Here is a 14,186-nt window from a genome sequence, read left to right as displayed (position 1 = left end):
AAACGGCCGAATCCGGACCAGTAATAGACTTCATATCCGGGGTCGTACACCACTACGGTGTCCCCCACAGCATCATCACTGATAATGGCTCAAATTTCACAACCAATGAAGTGAAAACTTGGTGCGGAAAAATGGGCATTAAGCTTGATTACGCTTTCGTCTACCATCTGCAAACAAATAGCCAGGTAGAGCGGGCAAATGGTCTCATCATGAGTGGCATCAAACCCAGACTAGTGCTATCCTTGACAGAGTCGGATACGCACTGGATCGAAGAGCTTGACTCCGTACTCTGGGGGCTGCGGACCACGCCGAATCGCACTACCGGATACACACCATTTTTATGGTATACGGCGTGGAGGCAGTACTACCCTGCGACATAATACATGATTCGCCACGCGTACGCATGTACGAAGAGAAGGAAGCCGAGTTAGATAGGCAAGATAACTTGGATGCCCTGGAGGAGGAGTGCGATGTTGCAAAGGCCCGCTCCACATTCTATCAGCAGCAGGCTCAATGATATCAAAGCAGAGAAGTGCGGGCCAAAACTTACAATATTGGCGAGCTCGTTCTATGCCTACCGGAGAAGAAGAAGGACAATCTCAAAACCAAGTGGGAGGGTCCCTTCGTCATTGAAAAAGTTCTCACCGGAGGAGCGTACCGCTTATGCAACACATCCGATAACAGACTCGAGCCGAACCCATGGAACGCGGACAGACTCCGGAGATTCTACGCCTAACGCCAAACTCAGTGTTCATCTCCTTACCCCTCCTTTTTAATTATGCTCCACCCCTTTTTCCTTTCTCGACCCTTTTTTTTCTCTCTTCACACCAAGTATTTAATACAGTGTGGACTCCCGGATCACTCCGGCCGTACCATGTGTGTAAGCTATACCTGGGGGCTTCCTATTTGGAAGCTAAACATAATTACTTTAAATGGCTTTTTGCCCATCACATATGCGTTCTTTTTCCATATGTGCCTTTTCTTCACCATTATATGCATCAATATGACTTAAGATGTGGCCAAGCTGGGTTGCCTGGCTCCTGTGTTTATGCCCTATGTTCCCGTTAATTCGGTTAGGGCATAAGGGGAGCACCTCTGTGATTGTTACTGCCGGTTCAGCCGGATGTGTACCTCAGAATGGGTGAAGCCAAAAGCTAGTTTCCTTAAGAGAATATTCGATCGGTGAACAAAAGATGTATTCGTTTATTACAACGTAAATCCCTAGAAGTCTTATATCCTGCGCCTCGTTCGTAGTCCGGACATGTGCATTGTCGCATGTGTACCCAGGGAAAGGAACCCCTAAAGGAACTATTCTCCCTGGGAGATGTTTCTTAATATCCATGTAATATAACATAACTAGTTGGGTACTTGTCTGTTCAAGCACCTATGACCCCTACACTTTGTCTCCATGCATACCCCGGTCTTGTATAACTGAGCGGGTATTTGGACACACCCCTGACTATAGGATCCGGGGGCTGAAGCGAAAAGGTCCGCCATGAAAAATGATTTTAATCCGGCTAGGGACTAATTATGTCCATTAAGTTACATAGTCACTTGGACTGACTATATTCTTCCTCTATACCATCCAACAAGCTATCTAGCTTACAATCCTCTTGAGAATACTTGGCGGCTAATGCTACCTGGTCATATACCAGGCTCATGGGAATTTCTTTCCCATCGGGCCCGGCCGGTCCTACTTCGGCCATATGGTTCGGGTCCAACTTGGTGTAGCGCGTCTTCACCATTGCCCAGGCTTCTCTTACACCTTGCCGGTAGGCTGACACCTTCCACAATCGGAAGCGCCACCGTGCTCCTTGAAGCATATCCACAAGCTCCCCCATGCCGTTCGGCAATCAGCTTGATGGCCATAAGGCCTGAGCAACACCCCGCATCACTTGCCGAGCTCGCTCATGCAGTTGCGAGAGGTCTTGCAGTAAATCACTTGCACATGAGGGCATCTCCTCTTTAGGGCGACCCGTTGACATTCCTGCAAGCAAAATTCTTTCAATATACTTCCTCGCCGAACTATCATATAGTTCGTCTAGGCACTCACCATAAATGCTGCGTCGAAGCCTTCTATTGTCCTTCACGGAATCCGCCAGTTGAGCGCGGACGTCTTTTAATTCCACGTCCAGCCGATTATTGGCATCTTGAATATTGTTCTTCTCTTGCTTACCTTGCGTAAGGATGCGCTCGCCAGCCTTTAGCTGCCTTTTAAGATGCGAATTGCCATCCGTTATGCCCCCCGAATTCGCCGCGGGATTGTCTGCAGAATTTTCTGTTAGACTAGTCATACCAGCCATTTACTAACTGGTGCATCTTCGTACAATTGATACAAACATTACCAGATGGGTCCTTCTAGGATTCCTCTAACTTGGCAACCGTGTCCCTCAGCTAGGCCTTGCATTCCTCCAGCTCCCGAGCCAATTGTTCATTCTTCTCTACAAGGACCTGTGCATAAATTGATCCTTCAAACAGTTGTTCCACCTATTTCAAGTCTCAGGGGCTACTGTTATACATACTGATCAAAATTTCTTACCCGTATATCTTTGGTATACTGGTTTGTCTCTTGGGCAAGCCTGCCTTGAGCAGCTTGGATGTATGCGTCCGCAGAATTGAAGGCATAAATGCCTCTTCGGAAAAAAAATGTTGTTTCGAAGCACGGCCCTCCGGCGCCGGTGATTCATGGTGCTATCCACTTTGGAGTTTGTGGCCGAAAGCATATCCGCATCCTCTGTCAGAGAACTATGCGGAACTGGCCCCATGTCCGCCTCCACCCTCGAAGCTGGTTCTGGAACCCGGCTAGTGGAGGCGTGATTGGCAGGATCCCCGGATATAGTCCGACTTCTTCTCTTCTTGCCAGACACAACGGCGTTGTTATATTTCAAATACTATAATCACATGACAGGTTATCACTTTACCTCTGCAGTGGTGTGTCGACCCTCACCGCCTTCCTCTTGAGCCTGCCCGATCCGGACGCCCATGCTTGACGAGTCCCTAGGGGCTCGGCCCCGCGCTCCGACCATCGTCTCTGCAAACAACATGACGCCTCAAGGGTAAAGCATAATGCCTGAGGGAAGTCCTCTTTAGAGGATAGGGTTTTTTAGTTCGGCTAACACGTGACGCAGGGAGCAGTCCGGGATAGTCGGCCATAATGGCCACTGAGGCACCGTCCCAGCTCGCTTGGTAAAATACCCCGTTGACAAGCTCCACGGTAATATCTGGATCTTCTTTGAGTCCTGGATCTAGGGCCCTTCTAGGGTCCTCTGGTTGCGGGGAGGGGCTGAAGATTGCTTCTACGGCCCTCCTTAGTTCCTGCTCAGAAACATCGATGCGGGTAATCTTAGCCGAGAACGCTAAAGTAAGTAAAAATAGGGAAAGGAATGACGACTTACCCACTCTGGGGGGTTGTACATGGAGAATCCGTCCCGCGGTTTAATGCGAAGGAATTCCTCCTCTTCCCCTTAGTATAAATCAGACAATATCCTTGCCAGAGCAGTGGCAGAGTCCAGACCTTTACGGCCGCAGCGGGTGGCGTCGTCTTCCCTGTTGAAATGCCACATGGGCATCCCCCGATATTGAAGCAGTTGCACTCCCCGCATTATGCATATTGCCATGACCTCGACTATCATCAGTCCGGATTTGGCCAGTAACTTTATCCTGCTCATCAGGAAGTGTATTTCCCTTGTATCTCTTCTTGAGGGCCCCGGGAGCGCCAGCTTAGGCGTGCCCTCGGTGGGGCGTTACTGAACTTGGGGAGACCTATCCGGAATGGATCCGTAAGGAGAACGTCATCAATGTAAAACCACTCTGAAGGCCAGTTTTCTGGTGCCTTCTTAGGAGTGCCGGACAGGTATCCGGTCTCGGCAATGCGCCATACTTCGAGCCCGCACACTTGACATAGGGATTCTCCCTGGGTACGGGGGACAAGACAGAACAGCTTCCTCCATAATCCGAAGTGAGGTTCGCAGCCTAAAAGCAGCTCGCAAAGGGCAACATACCACGCTATATGCAAATGGAGGCCGGCGTAAGATTGTGCGACTGGAGGCCATAGAACTCCAGGAGGCCGCGAAGAAACGGGTGGATCGGAAACCCGACGCCCCTTAGCAGATCCGGGATGAGGCATATACGCTCCTCTGGAGATGGATTTGGAGATCCCTCCGCTTGTTCCCCTCCGTCATAAGTAGCTATTCCGGCTCGGACGGGGACCATGAACGCCGATGGGAGAAACCCTTGAGTTTGTAACTCTATCAAACGGCTATGAGGGACTGAACACTCTCCCCAATCCCCCGACTTGGAACGAGGAGGGCGAGCAGAAGAGCTGCGACGGTCGGCCATGTTGGAATGGTTTTTCGCGGAGCGCTCTATTGGATGCTAGCTCAGGGAGGGAGAATGAGGTTTGGATCTGAGAATCCCCGTCCCTTCAAAGAGGCGGTCAGCCCAGAGGATTGAGGGCGTTAAATGCAAAAATGCCTTGGCTCCTCGCATTCGCTCGACACGTGGAGATGGTCATTATTGAGGCACTGAGCCAAGGAGCACAACATTGATTGGAGGTCGGACACTATTCGTCGTAACAGGTACTTTGGAGTATTCGGAGATGGAACCCTCCTTGCAATGTCGAAGACAAGACTGCGTGCCGGACTCTCGTCATTGAAGCCTGGTTTAGGGGCTACTGAGGGAGTCCTGGATTAGGGGGTATCCGGACAGCCGGACTCTATACTTCGTCCGGACTATTGGAGCGTGAAGATACAAGACTCAAGACTTTGGCCCGTGTCCGGATGGGACTCTCCTTTGCATGGAGAACAATCTTGGCGATCCGGGTATTGTGTTTCCTTCCTTGTAACCGACTCCATGTAAACCCTAGCCCTCTCCAGTGTCTATATAAACCGGAGAGGTTGGTCCTTAGAAGGCCGATCACAATTACAATCATACCATCATAGGCTAGCTCTTAGGGTTTAGCCTCTATGATCTCGTGGTAGATCTACTCTTGTACTACCCATATCTTCAATATTAATCAAGCAGGAAGTAGGGTTTTACCTCCATCGAGAGGGCCCGAACCTGGGTAAACATCGGTGTCCCTTGCTTCCTGTTACCATCAGCCTTGATGCACAGATCGGGACCCCCTACCCGAGATCCGCCGGTTTTGACACCGACACCCTCCATGTCAAGATGTTCACTTGGCTCGCCGACCTTGACCGCTGCTGGACCTCCGCTAGACTCGCTCGGCTTGGTCTGCCGCACAATGATCATTGTGCCCTGTGCGACCAGGCCGAGGAGACCATGCAACACATCATCATTGGCTGCCCTTTCTCTCAGCAGATTTGGCATGACATACTTGCCTGGGTTCATGCTACTACTCCACCCCCTTCTGGAGATGGTGCCTTCCTTCCCTGGTGCTCGGCCACAATCAGGGGATCCCCCACCGGCCACCGCAAGGGCCTCGCCACATTGGCGGTGCTCACGGCGTGGTCCATTTGGCGTCACCACAACAATTGCATTTTCGACGGCGAGAACCCCTCCTCCTCACGACTCATCACATTGATCCAGGAGGAGGCCCGTGCCTGGGCTAGTGCAGGCGCGCACGGACTTGGTGCTTTGATAACATAGGTCCTGTATTGTAACAGGCCGAGCACCCCGTCACCAATGCTCTGCGGCTCCATGCCTTGCCTTTTGCATACAAGGATTTGAGCTCGTACCACCCCCATACTTGTTGTACTCCCCTTCCTATCAATGAAATGATACACACTTTTGCCTATTCGCGAGAAAAACAATATAAGTACAATGATGAAGGACAATAGATACTTACAAGAACAATGCAGAGCTAAACTTCTTCATAAGCATTGGGTTTATTCTACATTAATGTAAATATGGATCTGATAATTTCGAGCAAACTATAATGTGCACTGTTCTCACATAATCCACTAGGTATGAATGTAAGTATAGCGATACAGGACAATAGGTACTAACAAGAGCAAGGCAGCGAGCAACATAGTTGTGATATCCTAGGTTTTGTGGTGCTGGTTCTATCGCTAATATAAGTAGGGTGCTATCTGATTTCTCCGGTACCACCACCTTTTTCAAGGACTTCGCTTGTACTCCTTCAGGTTCTGCAATCACCCTCTTCCTTTTGGATGGCTGACACACAAGAACAACATTTGAATGAAAAAGCATGGTATTATGACAAGTGGAATATGTATTGGTAAGGATGGGCATGGAATCTTCACATATATGATGAGTAGACTAAGCAGATAGTGGTGCAACGAAGTAGAAGAAATGCAAGACACCTTATGCAAGATAGTGCAATCAATAAAACCTTGCAAAATAAGAACATGCACCTTGTTGGGTGAACAGGATAGGTCATTTGTCTTTGACTCCTTGAGCTCAGAATAGTCATTAGGATCATATTCTAAACACGAGTCTGTATGTGGGGAGCATGTGGGTTTGATTGCATCCAGAATGGAACTCAACCCCTTGATGCCAGGTTTGTTATCATTGCACTGTCTCGCAATATTCTTGCAATGTGTGCATTCTCATATTCATTGTGATTATGTTCAATATCTGAGAAGCATGAAAACATAAATAGTACTGAGATTATCTTTGTAATGCAAAGGATATTCTAATATAATATGGTCTCCCTGTAAACCCTTTTGTGCTATCACTGGATTCTGATGAGAGTGCTCGTGTGTGCTGTAATTTGGTGTGCACATTAATATAATCTGGCACAACTACACAAAAAATAGGCTCCCTGTTGGGAGCTCCAGAAGTAAGGATAGTTGGCAGATGATAGGTTTATAATATAATGTATAGAAAGTTTATTGCCAAAACATGATAATGAGAGTGCATAGAGAAATAGTATTCCCTCATGTCTATATATGTGGCACACATGCATTTTGAAACTCATGTAGTAACATTAGACAACCAATTAAATGTAAGCTTTGGAAATATGATTGGCATGTAGTTTAGCATGAAGGATGGAGTGCTGCTAGTACTACACAAAGCCACTAGGTAGATCATAGTGTAGATAAAAGGGGTACACCATAAGCATCATAAATAAATCGGGAAAGTGGATCTGGCAGGAAAATATGGGGTTGTATTGTCTGTTGGAAATGTTGCTGGGAAAACAAAGACAATTCTACGCACACGCAAAGATCTATCCGTGGAGATGCATAGAAACAAGGGGGAGAGTGTGTCTACGTACCCTCGTAGACCATAAGTGGAAGCGTTTCACAATGCGGTTGTTGTAGTCGAACTTCTTCGCGCTTCAACTGATCAAGTACCGAATGCACGACACCTCCGCGTTCTGCACACATTCAGCTCGATGAAGTCCCTCGCCTTATTGATCCACCAAAATGTCGAGGTAGTAGATGAGTTCCATTAGCACGACGGCGTGGTGACGGTGATGGTGAAGTGATCTCCGCAGGGCTTTGCCTAAGCACTACGAAAATATGACCGGGGGACTAAACGGTGGAGGGGGTGTCGCACACGGCTAGGCAATTGTCTGGTGTGTGCTAGGCGCCCCCCTCCCATATATATATAGGTGGGAGGGAGGAGCAGCCATAGGAGGCGCCCAAGTAGGAGGAATCCGACATGGAGTCCCTCCCAAACCCCCTTGCCATATATAACCGAGGGGGGAGGAAAGAGGGGGGGGGGAGGGAAGGAAGTGGGAATCCTAATCCACACTTTCCTTTCACTTCTCCCCTTTCCTTCCCCTCATTAGGCCAGCCCATATGGGGGGCACACCAGCCCCTTGTGGCTGGTGCGTTTCCCCTCTTGATCCATAAGGCCCATATCTTTTGCCGAGGGCACCCGGAACCTCTTTCGTGGCCCGATAAGTACCCGGTACCCCCCGAAACACTTTTGGTGTCTGAATACCATTCTCCTGTATATATCAATCTTTACCTCTCGACCATTTTGGGACTCCTCGTCATGTCCGTGATCTCATCCAGGACTCCGAACAACATACGGTCACCAAATCACATAACTCATATAATACTATATCGTCATCGAACGTTAAGTGTGCACACCCTGTGGGTTCGAGAACTATGTAGACATGACCGAGACACCTCTCCAGTCAATAACCAAAAGTGGAACCTGGATTCCCATATTGGCTCCTACATATTCCACGAAGATCTTTATCGGTCAAACCGATATGACAACGTACGTAATTACCTTTGTCCATCGGTATGTTACTTGCCTGAGATTCGATCATTGGTATCTTCATACCTAGTTCAATCTTGTTACCGGAAAGTATCTTTACTCATTCCGTAATACATCACCTCGTGGCTAACTCCTTAGTCATTTGCTTGCAAGCTTATGATGTGTATTACCGAGAGGGCCCAGAGATACCTCTCCGATACTCGGAGTGACAAATCCTATTCTCTATCTATGCTAACTCTACAAACACCTTCAGAGATACCTGTAGAGAACTTTATTATCACCGAGTTATGTTGTGACGTTTGATAGCACACAAGGTATTTCTCCGGTATCCGGGAGTTGCATAATATCATAGTCGAAGGAATATGTATTTGACATGAAGAAAGCAATAGCAATAAAACTGAACGATCATTATGCTAAGCTAACGGATGGGTCTTGTCCATCGCATCATTCTCCTAATGATGTGATCCCATTATCAAATGATAACACATGTCTATTGATAGGAAACCTTAACCATCTTTGATCAATGAGCTAGTCTAGTAGAGGCTCACTAGGGACACGATATTTGTTTATGTATTCACACATGTATTTACGTTTTCGATCAATACAATTCTAGCATGTATAATAAACCTTTATCATGAATAAGGAAATATAATATAAAAACAACAACTTTATTATTCTTGCAAGGGCATATTTCCTTCAGTCTCCCAATTGCACTAGAGTCAATAATCTAGTTCACATCTCCATGTGATTTAACACCAATAGTTCACAGTGTCATGTGATTGACACCAATAGTTCACATCGCCATGTGATTTAACACCAATAGTTCACATCATCATGTGATTGACACCAATAGTTCACATCGCCATGTGACCAACACCCAAAGGGTTTAATAGAGTCAATAATCTAGTTCACATCGCCATGTGATTAACACCCAAAGAGTACTAACACCGGTACATCGAGGTGCTATACAAATGGTTTTAACCCCTTTCCGCGATGACGTTCGGAACCGTCACCTAGTGAGTGTGGGCGATAGGGTGGTCCTTCCCACACGACCCACAAACGGTCAAGGATATGCTCTCCTGGCACACACACTCGGCAAAATGAGGTCCTGTGCGACCGGCGAGCGAGCAAATACGGTTATATGCACAGTAGTGCTAAAAAAATACAATTATACAAGCGAAATCATTTCTGGTCGTAAGTACATCCCACACAGTCGGTCCTCGCAAAATGTTTTCGTTCGTATATACATCCCACACAGTCGCTGCAAGGAAAATGTTTCCGTTCGTAGGTACATCACACACAATTTTCCTCGTTAAATCGTTTGTGATAGTGTTCCCATCGCACACAATATTAACAATTTTATTGTTTGCATTATTGAATGCATCACACACGGTGCGTAGAATAAACGGTGTGACAAAGGCTTTCCATAACACACAGTTTTATGCGGTAAACGTTTGCGCAAGGTGGCATAACGCAAACAGTTTTGAAGAGAATATCGTGTGTGATTGTTCATCGATTCAACACAGTTTATTCCTAGAAACTGTGTGCGTTGCCTTAGGTCATCACCCACGGTATTTTCTCAATAACCATTTGCAATAGCAAAAACCAATTAGCAGGCTAATTCACCACTAGCAAGCTAATTGCCCTATTATTAATAATCCATTTATTAATCTAATTGACATTCATATTAAACACATAATATATTTCATTCCCATATTAAGGAAGCAGGATTTCATAATTGAAATACATCAGAGCACAACATGATATAGCTTCTGCACTCAGCTACCCCATTACACAACTGCACCAGCACCAAGTTTCACAGGCAACATCTAGAACCTTTTGAAATTAGCATCATAGACAGATGCATCTCATCGGGAAAACTGCTGAAGCGGAAGGCGAATATTAAGCCTTCGTTGATGTTGAAGATCTTTGCAACTTTAGGCCAGTGCCTGTGGATGATTGACCGTCCATCCTTCGTCCTCTTCAGGAACACTTCAATATTGAACTGTGGGTGTTGTATGAAAACCTTCCCCGCCTCCTGACCATAGAGGTGGTTTGAGAGGTAATCATCAGTGAACTACTTTGGAAAGGCCTGAAAACAAGGATGTGCATAAATATCTTCTCTATATTGGAAATAGGGCAAAGGAATAAAAAAGGCAAGGTATAATATTTAGTACTGTCTTGTAGTGAACTGATCTCTTCTCCGTTGTGCAGACAAAGATCTTGTTGTTTTTTGTCGCTAATTTCTTTATCCTAACAATCTTTCTGAGTTACTTGACTTGACTGATATTCATAGACAACTCATTTCCCCATATGCAAAAAGGGTCAAGTGGATCAAAACCTCTGATAGCAGGACCTACATGTGCAAGACCACCTAAATATTAGAATGGTTCCTGCAATTGCACAATAATGTGCTACTAGACAACGGACCATGCACGTGCTAACCTCGATTGTAAACCTCAGTGCTTCCCATTGTTTCCTTGCAACACATATAAGGTAGTTAGTCATCAGGTTAAGTAAGGATTCACATGCTATCAGTAAAATATGTTGATGAAAAATAAGCACATTGCAGATTCATCAGATTAATTCAAGCCACATGGAAAACCCATCTATCCAAACCAAGCATGATTAAGAACTAGGAGATATAGCACTTGTATATATTCCTCATGTATTAAGTGCATCCAAATTCGATTTATTCCTCACATGCACAACAATACAAAATTCCACCCATGACAATTGGACATCGCATTGCAGAATTGAACCAAGCAGTTAACTAAACACCACAAGAAATGAACCAAACATTAACTGAGCACCACATTGCACAATATAACATACTCCTAATAGAAGATCAGACAGTTAACCGAACCAAGCATGCTTAACAACTTGGAAATATAGAAATTGTATTTGTTTCTCATGTATTTAGTACAACAATATTTGATTTACTTCTCACATGGTATACAATAACAGAATGCACCCACAACTATTGAACATCGCATTGCAGAATTGAACCAAACAGTTAACTAAACACCACAACACAAATGAACCAAACGTTAACTGAGCACCACATTGCATAATGTATAACCAAACCAAGCATGCTTGACAACTTGGAAATATAGCAATTGTATTCGTTTTGCATGTATTTTGTAAAGATAAATCTGATTTATTTATCACATGGAAGACAATACAAAATTGCATCCTGAAGAATTGAACATCACATTTGCAGAATTGAACCAAACAGTTACCTGAAGATGACAACTAATTAACCAAACAATTAATAAGTGAGCACCACATTGCACAACATATAGAACATATACACAGGAGCAACAGATTGCATGGTAAAATTAGATAGCACAATTCACTAGGATTTGTTAAGGAAAGGCAGGAGCAGCACACGCAACGGGTAAACCGAGCATGCTTATCCGGCATAGCTAGCAAATGGAAAGGTGGTCCTCCAAGATCTGGGGGTCGGCACGAATGGTAGCCAGCGCCACCTCATCCGCGCGTGCAACCACGATTTGCTTCTCCGTTGCCAAATGCTCCTTTAGCTCCTGTCTATACTGCATGCACCATGGCTTAGGGCGGCGCTTATTTGGTGGATGGGTCAGTGATTTGGGTGGAAGGTATCGCGCCGGCGGTCGGGGCATGTGGGATGTGGATGGAGGAGGAGGATGGGGGTCTGGTATGGATTACCTGCCTGGATAGACAAGGCCGAGCAGCGTGAAGGTGGGCCACTGGCGAGGGATGCGGCGCTGCAAGCAAGGAGTGAAGGTTTCAACTTGGAAAGGAAGGCGGAAACAGGGGAAATGTGGCTTTTGGTAAGGGGGGGGCAGGGAGGTAGATATTTCCACGGAAGCCAAAAATTTGGAATCGCTTCAGCGAAAAACTAGCGTGCAAACTGTCATCAGACATGGTCCCTTATTCAGAACTGTGTACGATATGTGAACATCACAAACGATTCAGATAGCTTAACCCGTGTGTGATGAGTTTTAATGTCAAAAAATTTGGTTCCAATTTTCCTGGTTACAGTGCTCATCCACGTCATTGCATAATTTGGGTACACAAAGGAGACTATAGCACACCCACACTTCTTAATCGAGCAAGTTCAGCAATTAAACAAGGCTAGCTGGCCTAAACATTACTCTAACAAATTAAAGACCGACACTCTTAATTAAATAAAACAAAGAGTGCTACTATGGCTGGTGCTCGTCGATCTCCGCCGCCTCCTCCATGTCTAGCTCGCGCCCGATGGTCTCATGGGGAAGGAGCTCCACGGCATCCATCGCACCATATTTGTCAAGCATCTCGCCATCCGCATCCGCCATCTCTTTGGAAAAGGACGCCATGAGCTAGGCGTGGGCGGTCGCGATCTGGGCTTGGACGGACTCCATCGTCGCAAGGTATGCGGCGGAGGAACGGATGGCTGCTCAAACACTCTTGGTGATTGCCAAGTCTTCGTCCGTGGGTTGCCGACCGTTGTCGGAGAAGCTTCATTTGATTTGTGTAGTGACCGCCATGAGCTGGGCATGAGTGTCCTCGACATGGTCGTGGGCGGCTTCCATCAGGGCTAAGGTTGCCGCTGTGGAACGGACAACTATTGTGCCGCTCTCGCCAGCTGCTACCCCTGAGGCAGATGTTGCTGACGCCACCTGAGAAGCAACAACGGACGTTTGGACTGCCTTGGCCGCCAGGTCATAGTTTGCGGCCGTGCTTATGCACCTTGTTAGCACGTGCATGGCGGCTGCGGCCGTGCTCTCGCCAGAGTGGTCCGCCGAAGTTGCCCTCACGACGCGGGTGCACGTCCCCATCTTTCACCGGCGCCAATTGAACAATGAAATGATATTGGGGGGAGCGAGCTAGTGTGCTTGACACGCCGGCTGTGGACTGTAGCCGACGCACCTTCTCGAGTAAGCCATAGGCATACTATACACCGACGATGCTCCAGGATATTTTGTACTACATCTCATACAGTTGGTGATAATAAACTGTGTGGGATCTACTTGATTTTTAATTTTGATTTGAATTACATAATGGGGTCATAGCGGCAATGGACGGTGTTTGAATTGCTAGACCTTTTATCTGCAGTGAACATGCAACTATATGTGTGTCGTAAAAAATTGGAATTGTTCAGGGTTCGTTTGGAAATTATATACATTAAATTGGTTTTCTAGCCATTTCAGGTGCATAATTAAAAATTGAAGCACATGCTCCAGTCCGTAAAATGGGTTGCAAAATCAAATGTTTGTCCTTGGTTGCAAGCTTAGGTCACATGCAAGAAATGAGAATGAATGTCAAACACCTTGACACTATCGCTCAGCCGCTAACATTGAGATACATGCTTTTAACATTCTAGTAAATCAAAAACTTGTCTGAAATTCATGAAACTTGACATGATATCATGGAACGGCAGCGACATGCTGAGGTAAAAATATTGTCCCATTTGGGGCAGGTGTGGGTATAAGCTTCTCGCAAACCAGAGCTTCTCTCACAACAATCCTGATGGTTTCAGTAGGGTACGTGCCACCTTGGGGGATGAAATGATATATGTTGCCTCTTCTTACTTTCAAAATGTTTTTCGTGTCAACATAGAACAACACGAGTGGTGTGTCAATTTTTGGGATTTTTCGGGGGTTGGTTGGACATTTTTATACATTAACTGAGTATTCTATGCATTCATGTGCATAATTCAAATTTTAACTATAGGCACATGCTCTAATGCATATAAATTAGTTGAAAATTCAAACATGTGTCCTTGGTTGCATGCTTAGGTCTCATGCAAGAAATGTGAATGAATGTCAAACACCCTGCCACTGTTACTCGGCCACAAACATTGAGATACCTGGTTCTTAAATTCTAGTAAATGCAAAACTCATCTGAAATTCACGAAACTTGGCATGCTATCATGGAGCGGCATCAACATGTCATGGTAAATTTTTTGTCCCATTTGGGGCAGGTTTGGGGATATGCTTCTCACAAACCAGAGGTTCTCACAACAAGCCTGATGGTTTCGGTAGGGAACGTCCCACCTTTGA

Source organism: Triticum aestivum, chromosome 4B (assembly GCF_018294505.1).
Source record: "Triticum aestivum cultivar Chinese Spring chromosome 4B, IWGSC CS RefSeq v2.1, whole genome shotgun sequence".
Lineage (NCBI taxonomy): Eukaryota > Viridiplantae > Streptophyta > Magnoliopsida > Poales > Poaceae > Triticum > Triticum aestivum.
The sequence above is the reverse complement of the archived record's forward strand: the minus strand, read 5'-3'. Positions refer to the sequence as shown.